An 11,048-nucleotide genomic window follows, 5' to 3' on the forward strand; every position below is an offset into this window, starting at 1 on the left:
TTATTCTGAAAAGTTTTTAAACCATAAAAGAATAGCAGAAAATATTCCTCTGCGTCCAAACAAGTCATCAGAAGGGTACAATAGACCGTTAGCATTCCATGAACTCAAGCTTGTCCTAGGCTCTTGTGGTAGCTCGGCTCCAGGTTCTGACACAATAACTTAAGGAATAATCAACAATCTGCCTTATGAGACCCTAAACTGCATTTTAGGCCTTTACAATAAGATATTTGCTACTGGTCATATACCCTCATCTTGGAAAGAAGCAATAGTCCTACCAATACTCAAACACGGCAAAGACCCTTCCTTAGTTAACAGTTACAGACCAATTGCACTCACTAGCTGCTTACTCAAGGTATTTGAAAAAATGATTAACCGTCGCCTTGTGTTCTTTTTGGAATATAATAGTATTGTTACGTCCAAGCGCGTAAAAGGGACGCGTGGATCAAGAAGAGGAAGAAAGAGGAGAACGAAGACTGTGCAGCGGCCATTCCTGTTGTTCGTAGCCTGCCGTTCCTGCTCTCGCACGCCTCAGATTGGACCCTCGCCAATCTGGCTTCCGAAGAGCGAAGTCTACAACCGATAATCTTGTTCTCCTTCAATCATATATACGTGATGCATTTGTACACATCCAATACTGCCTATCTGTATTCTTCGATCTTGAGAAGGCATATGCTACTGCCTGGCGATACGGTATTCTGCAAGACCTGCCGTCCTATAGAATTTGTGGTAGTATGCTGAACATTTTGCAAAATTACTTATCTGAAAGAAAGTTCCGCGTAAGAATTTGTAATGTACTATCGCGCACTTTTATTCAGCAAAACGGTGTACCACAGGGAGGAGTGCTAAGTTGCACACTTTTTATAATCAAGATAAACTCTCTACGCTCTGTTATACCACCCATGGTGTCTTATTCTGTGTGGACGATATCCAAATCAGCTTTAAATCTTGCAACTTATCAATATGTGAACGCCAGATACAGTTGAGTGTTAATCGGCTCACTAAATGGGCAGACGAAAACGGCACATTGCAGTGATGTCAACAGTGCTATCATCGGTCACGCGTACGGCTCGAGTAGTAGGACGCGTGAGAACCTTCCTCAGTCGACGATGGAGGTTACAACTCATTATGGACATCTGGGCTCCAGTATCTATTAACGCCGTCAAAGGGACACCGCCGACGTGAACATCAAAGTTCTGGTTCGTTGGGAGCGTCAATGGAGAATTTCTACACAACGAAGATAATGCAGCACTACCTCCAGGAGCTGCATTGTCTAGTTTTCCGTCCGGGAGGGTCCATAATTGGTCGGCGACGAAAAGCGGCGTGGCTGTGGCGACGCGGACCTACGGCGCTGAGGTGACGGCGAGCGAGCACGACGACTGTCATCGGCGGATATACGCCGGCGGTAAGAGGCATACGGCGAGGCGAATAACGGCACGGGTCGGCATATGGGCGAGGAGACGGGGAAACGAAGGCTCGAATACGGCGACGTCAAGGAGGTGAGGAAGTGACGAGCGACGTGGCCAATGCGGAGTCAACGGAAGCAAATGGGCTTGTCGTCCGGAGTTCACTCCGTAGGGTTGCGGTATCTGGGAGGGGAATACCGATCGCCGTGAGGCGTAGGTGTCGTCACCGGTCGGGCGTCAGGACGAGAGGCGGAGCAGGCAGCAGGAAAACCAAGGTTGGCAAATTCTTGCCAACCTCGGTTGAGAGATATCGCTGGGGCTGGTTGGTCAATGGCGGGGTCAAGTGGGCGTGAATGGAACGGCGCAGGACCAGGACTTGTAGCCTGGAGCTCGCGGCGAACGATACGGGTGACACGCTCATTTAAGGGTGGTGAAGAGAAGCGGTAAGATCGATGCAAAACGACGTCGCAGCCGTGTTAGGGAGCCGGGAGAACTGTGGAATGACGCGGCGGCTTTTGGCGAGCTCAAAGCGGCGGCATTCCTTGACAATGACGTCGATGGTGGACACATTGTTGAAGACCAACAAGTTGAATGCGTCGTCAGCGATCCCCTTAGTGGCCGACTTTGTCAACCTTGGCCATTTTAACGCGATAGCGTTAAGGAGCTCGTGTCGCAGAAAAGCCGGTGTCGTCGGCGTCGGTGTCGGCGTCCGCGGCGTTGGCCGTGAGCGATAAATCACGGCAGGCACTTCATAAATAAAAAGCAACTTCCAAGATGGGCTGGGTGGGAATCGAACCAGGGTCTCCGGAGTGTGAGACGGAGACGCTACCACTGAGCCACGAGTTCGATGCTTGAAAGCGGTACAAACGCGCTTCTAGTGAACGCGGTGTTGCCTTAAAAACTTGCCGTAGAAAGTTATACTGCGGTGTATATCGGTAATTATGAGCGTGTAACTTACAGAAGTCGCATTTCCACGAGTAGCGAAGTACGTTTCCTCTAGATTTCTTCTGCGCTTACCGCACACGCAGAGCCATCTTGCGGCAAACACAGAAGACCCCCTCCTCTCAATCTACGGCGCTGCCCCGACATGTGGCGCGCCATGCGCGCATTGGGGCTGTGCGCGGACCGGTGCCAGGCGCGTCGCAGCCCCGACTCCCTCTCCCCTGAAGACGCTTCGCCGTGCTCCCACGCGGGTTGCAGAATCAAGCGCCGTTCCTTTCTTTAGATTACTATCTATCTATCTCTCTGCCCGTGCCGATCACGACGTTTGGCTGGCGTAGATCGTTTCCCCCTCCGAGACACCGAGTTCTTTGGTTCGTTCCGTTTGCTCAGGCGCACGTTTCGTTGCCGCGCCGAACGCTGCGTTGCTCGACGCTCTCCGTGTGATAGGTGGGCGCAAAGTCCGATGCGGGGCGCCTCGTAAGTGATCCCTGCGCCGTAGCGCATTGTCTTACACCCCTTGGCGGGTCGATGGGAACGCTATCGCGTTCCACTCTTGAAGGCGAAGCTTAAGCGTCCTCCAATTTTTTTGTCGTTGAATTTCCGGCCAAGAGCGGGCACATCTTGTATGTTCGAGACATACGATTCAGTAGAAGACGGAACTCGGGTAGCAAGCTTTTTTCTGGCAGCCAGCTGCCGACCAGTGGGATTTCCAAAGAGGTCCTTGAAAGCATCCCAGCTAGAGATCTCGTCCTCGTGTGTCCCGAACCAGACACACGGAGTTCCGTTCAAGTAGAATAGGACATTCGCTAGCATAATGGTAGAAGCCCAGCGGTTGTTTTGGCTAACATGCGCATACATGGTGAGCCAGTCCTCAACGTCGACATTATCTTGGCCAGAAAATATGCCAGGATCGCGGGGTTGGTAACCGTAATGTAAGTGGTTGTTGGGATCACAGGAGTAGAAGCAGACCAGGTGTCGTTGCCGGGAGCCATTGCGGAAAGCAGGACGGTGCGGCCGCTGCGGAGCTCCGTGGCGAGGACGGTGAACGGCACCCTCCACCAAAATGTTACGCGAACGAAAGAATAAGAACTGGAGACTATTTACAAAGTGTATTTACAAAGGATAATGCAGCGCTAGCCAGTTCAGCCGACAACTCGAGAGCCAGAGAGCGTCCGTCGTCTTCGTCGGGGCCCCCGCGTGCATCGGCCACAAGAAACACGCCATATGCACGTATCAAAATGGACACTCCAGGCGCTTTTCTGTCATCGCCGTCGCCGTGAGGTTCCGTGTGAGCGAAAGCGTGCAAGGTTAAGCTGGCGAAGGTGGTTCAATCTCATGTGCGCGAGCGAGGAACGCGGCCCGGATGCGTGTCCTTTCCTGTGGCGCGCGAGGCAGGGGGGTCAGGCGCGGGAGGAGGGGCGTTCTTCTCCGGCGACTGCTAGGGTGCCTCGATGTCCTCCTCGCCCGCCGCTCCGTACAGAGTGGAGACAAATGCGTCGTCTACTACGGCGTTGGCCACGTGAATCGCGGACGCCGTAGCAGACGCCTTCAGGCGACACTGTAGAGACGCGTTGCCGGCGCTCGTGTCTTGAAAGCGGTCTTCGACGTGGCCAAAGTGCGCGCCCGTGCGGGCTTCATCTTCAAAGCGATCTGCGATGTTTGCAGAGTGCGTGTAGTACCGGTAGCATCGTATGCGCTGTGCTTTTGATGTTTCGTTCGCGTTGAAGCGAAAGATGCACGGAGGTCAATTGGCTCGCGGCTACTGCCGCGATAGCTCCAGCGTTTTCACAGACAGTTTCCGCTGTCATCGAGCGAGATGTGTTCACGTTTACCTGTGTGCGTGACACCGTGCTGCTTAATTAAAGCACCTTGACGGGCTAGTTGGTTCAAATCCATGATAGAATGCGTAAGCGCGACTGAACAAGTACGTAGAAAGAAGCAGACAGGCAAAGATAGCGCTGTCTCTGTGTGATCTGTTCCTTTCTACGTCCTCGTTGAGTCACGCTTACACATTCTATCATTATTAAGTAGAACTTGTTGCTGGGCGAGTTGGTTGGAATCTAATGAATACATTGTTGCGCCAAAAAAGGAAAAATAAAGAGTTGGAAGGGAGAGTACGAAACAACAGATTGAGCGCTGAACTTAAATTGATTTTATTCTTACAGCAGGGCAGGGAGAATGAACAAATGTGAATGCTTGTAAGCATGCGCATTTGCACACCTCCGGGACATCTGGGGCGCGATCTTGTACGCGTTCCAAAATAGAACGGACCGCCTCCGTTCTAAACGTCACGAAAAAATTGGAGGACGCTTAAGCTTCGCCTTCAAGAGTGGAACGCGACAGCGTTGCCGTCGACCCGCCAAGGGGTGTAAGACAATGCGCTCAGACAGTGATCACTTACGAGGCGCCCCGCATCGGACTCTGCGCCCACCTATCACGCGGTGAGCGTCGAGCAACGCAGCGTTCGGCGCGGCAACGAAACGCGCGCCTGAACAAACGGAACGAAGCAAAGAACTCGGTGTCTCGGAGGGGGAAACGATCTACGCCGGCCAAACGTCGTGATCGGCACGGGCAGAGAGATAGATAGATAGTAATCTAAAGAAAGGAACGGCGCTTGATTCTGCAACCCGTGTGGGAGCACGGCGAAGCGTCGTCAGGGGAGAGGGAGTCGGGGACGCGAGGCGCCTGGCACCGGTCCGCGCACAGCACCAATGCGCGCGCGGCGCGCCACCTGTCGGGGCAGCGCCGTACATTGAGAGGAGGGGGTCTATTGTTTGCCGCAAGATGGCTCTGCGTGTGTGGTAAGCGCAGAAGAAATGTAGCGGAAACGTACTTCGCTATTCGTGTAAATGCGACTTCTGTAAGTTACATGCTCATAATTACCGATATACACCGCAGTATAACTTTCTACGGCTCGTTTCTAAGGCAACACCGCATTCACTAGACGCGCTTTTGTACCGCTTTCAAGCATCGAACTCGTGGCTGAGTGGTAGCGTCTCCGTCTCACACTCCGGAGACCCTGGTTCGATTCCCACCCAGCCCATCTTGGAAGTTGCTTTTTATTTATGAAGTGCCTGCCATGATTTATCGCTCACGGCCAACGCCGCGGACGCCGACGACACCGGCTTTTCTGCGACACGAGCTCCTTAACGCTATCGCGTTAATAGGCGGTTCGCAGTGTTCGCGAGAACGAGAGGAAGCAAACAGCCAATGAGCGAAGTGGAAGCCTGCGTCACGCTTTTGACGTCTGCTTGGGGACCGTATAATATATTGACAAGCGTTTGCAACATGTTGAGAAATATTTTGCTATTATGAGTGAGTAGCAAAATGTGTTGGTGTTGCTTTTCAAAGATTCAATTTGGAATGCAAAACGACTGAAACAAAATATTGCGGTTAATGTCTTCAACTGGCGCTAGGTGGTGTCGCAGTTTTGCGAAACGTTTAGTGATGGCGCTAGCTACCACCACGTTTCAATCACACGGCGCGAATTTTGAAGCGGTTGGTTTAGTCGTTCAGTTGAAGCCATGGCGCTTAACGTAGAAGCACCGGCGAAGGGGCCGCGCGTGTCGGAGGCTCAGAAGGAGACGGTGGTCGCCTTCATGCAAGAGCATCCCCAGCTGGCTATAAGATCCAGCGAGCTGGGGCCACGCTTCACTGCTGGCGACCGCCGACGGCTTTGGCAGCAGCTAGCCGACCAGCTCAACACGCAAGGCCCCGTCGTGAAAACCGTCGAGCAGTGGCAAGAGTGGTGGCGGAAGCAAGTCTTCGAGGCCCGCCGCAACGCTGCCGCACTTGCCCAAGAACAAAGGTGAGTGACCGTCCAATGGCCTGGGCGATTTGTCCTTCGACATTGGAGTGTATATTCAGAAAAACAGGAGGGGGGCGGCTGCATGGCTTCCATGGCAGAGTACTGCAGCTCACCGGGACGGTCCGCCTCCACGGCGTGACCGACCTCCCCTACCAAGAGGTAAGCACACTGCCGCCGTAATATCATGGATTCCTGAATGGTGCCGGTTTAGAGTTTGCCATTATCTGTAAGTGCTACATTTAGCAGAACGCAACACCGTTGGTGAACAGGAAAATAGCGTAGGAGAGAATGGAAAAGCAGGTATGTTAATCAACTAGAATCTCAGTTGGCTGCGTTTTCGGGAAAAGGGGGGTAAAGTGATTAACACAGAATTAAAATGCCTTCACGGAAGTGCACGAGGACGGTAACACATGGGATCATTAAGCACTCAATAATTGCACAATATTTTCGCAAATATTGTAACATAGGCATTGTAATGAATAGCCACGCTTACGACATTTTCCAGCAGGCTGACGTCCCCACCTATGCGATGGAAGTCGTCGTCGAAGACGAGGCTGCGGCACGTAAGCATCAGAGGAATGATTGTTTTAATTATCGCCAAGTGTGTGTGCAGTTCGTAAACATTAATGTGTTTACTCTACAGCGGCAGAGGATCCACCGCGCGGCGCGGCGCCTGCCGAAAGGGTGGCCGCTGCGCCTGGTAAGTTATTGATCCTCAAGCTGTTAAATAAAATGAGCTCTTGTATTTTATTGAACTAGCCCAATAAGCCATAACATGGCCATAGCCACTTTTATTGGTACCATAAAATGCTGTGTGCTTTCAGTGTTGCAGCACCCTGTTCGGCCACCACGTCGACAGCGACCGCGACGGGTGGATACCCTGACTACGATGTCGTCGCAGTGTGCCCGCAGCCTGGAACAGGGCGACGAGGTGCTGCAGGTTGGTAGGCCCTTTGGTGTCATTTTACATGAAGGACATAAATATTCTTTATGCTTTGCTATAAGTAAATCATGAATCTGAAAAACAAACCAGCTTGGGATGTAAACAAGAAATATGCGTTGTATAGAGGGCTCGGTAACGTATCTTGCCAACGATCAGCCGCCGGACGAAAGGTTGGTTAGCCCTGAAAAGGGCTGTTTGGTGGTGAGAGATGCATTAGAATAGATGACGGAAGAGTAGTTCCAGCAGGTCTTTGTCTGTCCAAACGAAGAGGGTATAGCTTGTACGCGAAGCTTGACACTGCCAAAGAATGCCATCAGGCCCGTGGCTCTTCAGCAGAGAGGGAATTGTTGTGCACGTTGCAGTTCTTCACAACAGCAGCTTGCAGCCGTGAGCTGGTTGCGAGTAATCAGCAACTGATGCGAACAGTTCCACCATAATTATTCATTCCAGGTGCTGCGCAGAATCGAGGCTTCCACAACCCGCCTCGCTGTCGCGGCAGAACGGACGGCAGCAGCCCAGGAGGGGATCCTGGAACAGGTGCGCGCCATAGCGCAGGACATCGCTGAGCACCTGCAGCAAGCGAGAAATTAATTTATTTTATTCATTTGTTTCCCCAGTTCCGTTTGTTTTGTTTATTTATTGCTTGAGTTTCCTTTGAGTAATAGAGGATTTTTTGGTTGAGAGGTGCAATGCGCACGCCCATTTTTGTTCTGTTTGAGTTTCCTTTGAGTAATAGAGGAGGATTTTTTGGTTGAGAGGTGCAATGCGCACACCCATTTTTGTTCTGTTGTATTTGCCTCTTTCTATTTATGCTTATCCAGCTGCAATGCCAGCGTGCTTTTTTTATTTACACATTTCGGAGGCGCCTAGTCATTCACACTGGAATCGTCACAAATAGTTGTCGATTTCTGTGTATGGGTTTTCTACTGCGATATTTATATTGCTTCACTGTGTTGTAGCTTACTGCACTCATTATGAAGCGTTACCGCATAGTGTTTGCACTGTGATATTTTCATTTCGGCACAGTGAGGCTAAGGTGCAACGACTACAATGTCGTCTTTATTCCGAAGCACCAAACTAGTCACTCTTTAAGTTGCATAGTTTCACGAATAAAAATGACCATCATCATTGCACCACACCAGTGATTGGTTTCCTCTAGTCTTCGTTCCAAGGGAGTCATTGCAAGAATAACTTTCACGCGTGACACTTTCTGGGTGCTGTGAGATTGTAGAGCCAATTATTCATGTTTTATGTAACATGTTTCATCACAGCTGGCAAGTGCACTCACCTTTTTACAATTATGATTCACCTGTTGTTTAGCATCGCACTACAATTGCTGCCGAGAAATGAATGCTTCTAGTCAGTGACTCATAACACTGACAAGGGAATGGATATACCTGGGATAGTCATTCTTTCTTGCAAGGTCACGTAAATGTAACTGCAAGTTTTACATGCCGTGGTGAAAACGAATTGTGTGATGCTGATGTTGCAATGTTGTCACATGCTTTGCTACCTGAAGCATGTTGTACTACAAGGTTTGTGATGTACTTGTCATCATAGAGTGTGATAAAGTTGACCTATTTTTTTGCGCTTTTACGTTAATTTACATCTACCCATTTGGACATGATGTGACGAGTGTAATGCTGTCACTACACACGGCGTTACATTTTGTTTGTGTTTGAATCCGCATTCATTACGCTTTACTTGCTTGCCTCGCCTGCGTATTCATGCTTGCACAGAAGTTTTGATACACCTAGCACAAGAGATGGCTAGCAAGCATATTGCCTCACTCCTACCAACGTACACTGAGCGTCAAAATGCACAGGATGCGGCGGTTGCGTTCATTCTGATGTGTTTTATGAAAATTTTTCGCACCTTTTGCTGATGGTGACCATGAGTACAGAGTGCCAATCATATGTATTGCTTCCATCAAGTCTGTCATGACTATGATGGGTCAAGGGATGTTTTTATTTCATATTTCATGTGATATTTAAAGAAAAGGCTGCACTTTCACGTTGCTACCGCGTTTCATGTTCCACTAGGAAAGAAGTACTTTGTGATGTGCATATTGCATAAGACAATGCTAGCTTGGGAGCAGCAGCGAATGCAGTTCTTCAGATGAAGGGGCATTAAGCATTGCCTTACGACTGCTTCACGAGTACTACTGTTATTAAGTGGCAGCCTTGCAGACTCTTGCATAGTGACGAGGGTACAATTGTTTCCGCGGCTGTGGCATTCTATTTAAAGGATTCTTTGTATAAGTGTACTTCATCATCATCATCATCCTGGTTACGCCCACTGCAGGGCAAAGGCCTCTCCCATACTTCTCCAACTACCCCGGTCATGTAGTCCCTGCAAACTTCTTAATCTCATCCGCCCACCTAACTTTCTGCCACCCCCTGCTACGCTTCCCGTCCCTTGGAATCCAGTCCGTAAAGATTAATGACCATCAGTTATCGTCCCTCCTCATTACATGTCCTGCCGATGCCCCCCATTTCTTTGTCTTGATTTCAACTAAGATGTCATTAACTAGAGTTTGTTCTCTCACTCAATCTGCTCTTTTCTTATCCCTTAACGTTACACGTATCATTCTTCTTTCCATATCTCGTTGCGTCGTCCTCAACTTAAGTAGAACCCTTTTTGTAAGCCTCCAGGTTTCTGCCCCGTACGTGAGTACTGGTAACACACAGCTGTTATAAACTTTTCTCTTGAGGGATAATGGCAATCTGCTGTTCATGATTGGAAAATGCCTGCCAAACGCACCCCAGCCTATTCTTATTCTTCTGATTATTTCAGTCTCGTGATCCGGATCTGCAGTCACTACCTGTCCTAAGTAGATGTATTCCGTTACCACTTCCAGTGCCTCACTACCTATCGTAAACTGCTGTTCTCTTCCGAGACTGTTAAACATTACTTTAGTTTTCTGCAAATTAATTTTTAGACCCACCCTTCTGCTTTGCCTCTCCAGCTCAGTGAGCATGCATTGCAATTGGTCCCCTGAGTTACTAAGCAAGGCAATATCATCAGCGAATCGCAAGTTACTGAAGTATTTTCCATTAACTATTATCCCCAATTTTTTCCAATCCAGGTATCTGAATACCTCCTGTAAACACGCTGTGAATAGCATTGGAGATATTGTATCTCCCAGCCTGACGCCTTTCTTTATTGGGATTTTGTTGCTTTCTTTATGGAGGACTACGGTGTCTGTGGAGCCGCTATAGATATCTTTCAGTATTTTTACATACGGCTCGTCTACACCCTGATTCCGAAATGCCTCCATGACTGCTGAGGTTTCGACTGAATCAAACGCTTTCTCGTAATCAATGAAAGCTATATATAAAGGTTGGTTATATTCCGCACATTTTTCTATCACCTGATTGATAGTGTGAATATGGCCTATTGTTGAGTAGCCTTTACGGAATCCTGCCTGGTCCTTTGGTTGACGGAAGTCTAAGGTGTTCCTGATTCTATTTGCAATTACCTTAGTAAATACTTTGTAGGCAATGGACAGTAAGCTGATCGGTCTTTGGCGAAACAAAGTGTACTTCGTCTGTGTTTAAATTATCATAATCTGTCGGATGTGTGGATTTGGAACATTGACCATCCGTATGGAGGTGCACTTGTTGTGTATACAAATTTTTCAATGTATTTTCTGCTGTACAAACACAGTCCTGTGATAGCCTAAGGGCACTGCACTTTGTATAAATAAATTATGTATTATGAAAACTCACCATTCCTGTGTCCTTCAGAAAAGGTTGACAACGGCGCTGCGCTGCTGCCTTCCTCTGAGGAACACGTCGTGTGGTGCCAGCACCTGGATGTCTCCTGGCTGCTCTGGCTCCTCAGCTGGTGGCACTTCCCCACCATAATCGTCCGATGTCCAGTCGCCCGTGTCCAAGGCAATGTTATGAAGAGCAACGCATGCATAAATAATTCGCGCTGCTCTATCGGG

At 49.3% G+C, this 11,048-nt stretch overlaps 1 long non-coding RNA gene across 1 annotated transcript; it reads right to left on the reverse strand.

The window, feature by feature from the left end:
• Positions 1-6,723: 6,723 nt before the first annotated feature.
• On the reverse strand, positions 6,724-10,994 carry LOC142591256 (uncharacterized). The gene is made up of 2 exons (XR_012830418.1): positions 10,828-10,994; positions 6,724-7,666 (listed from the first exon to the last, which is right to left on the reverse strand). It is a non-coding gene; the product is annotated as an uncharacterized LOC142591256 (long non-coding RNA).
• Between the last annotated feature and the right edge of the window lie 54 nt (positions 10,995-11,048).

This window comes from Dermacentor variabilis, chromosome 8, assembly GCF_050947875.1.
Source record: "Dermacentor variabilis isolate Ectoservices chromosome 8, ASM5094787v1, whole genome shotgun sequence".
Taxonomy (NCBI): Eukaryota; Metazoa; Arthropoda; class Arachnida; order Ixodida; family Ixodidae; genus Dermacentor; species Dermacentor variabilis.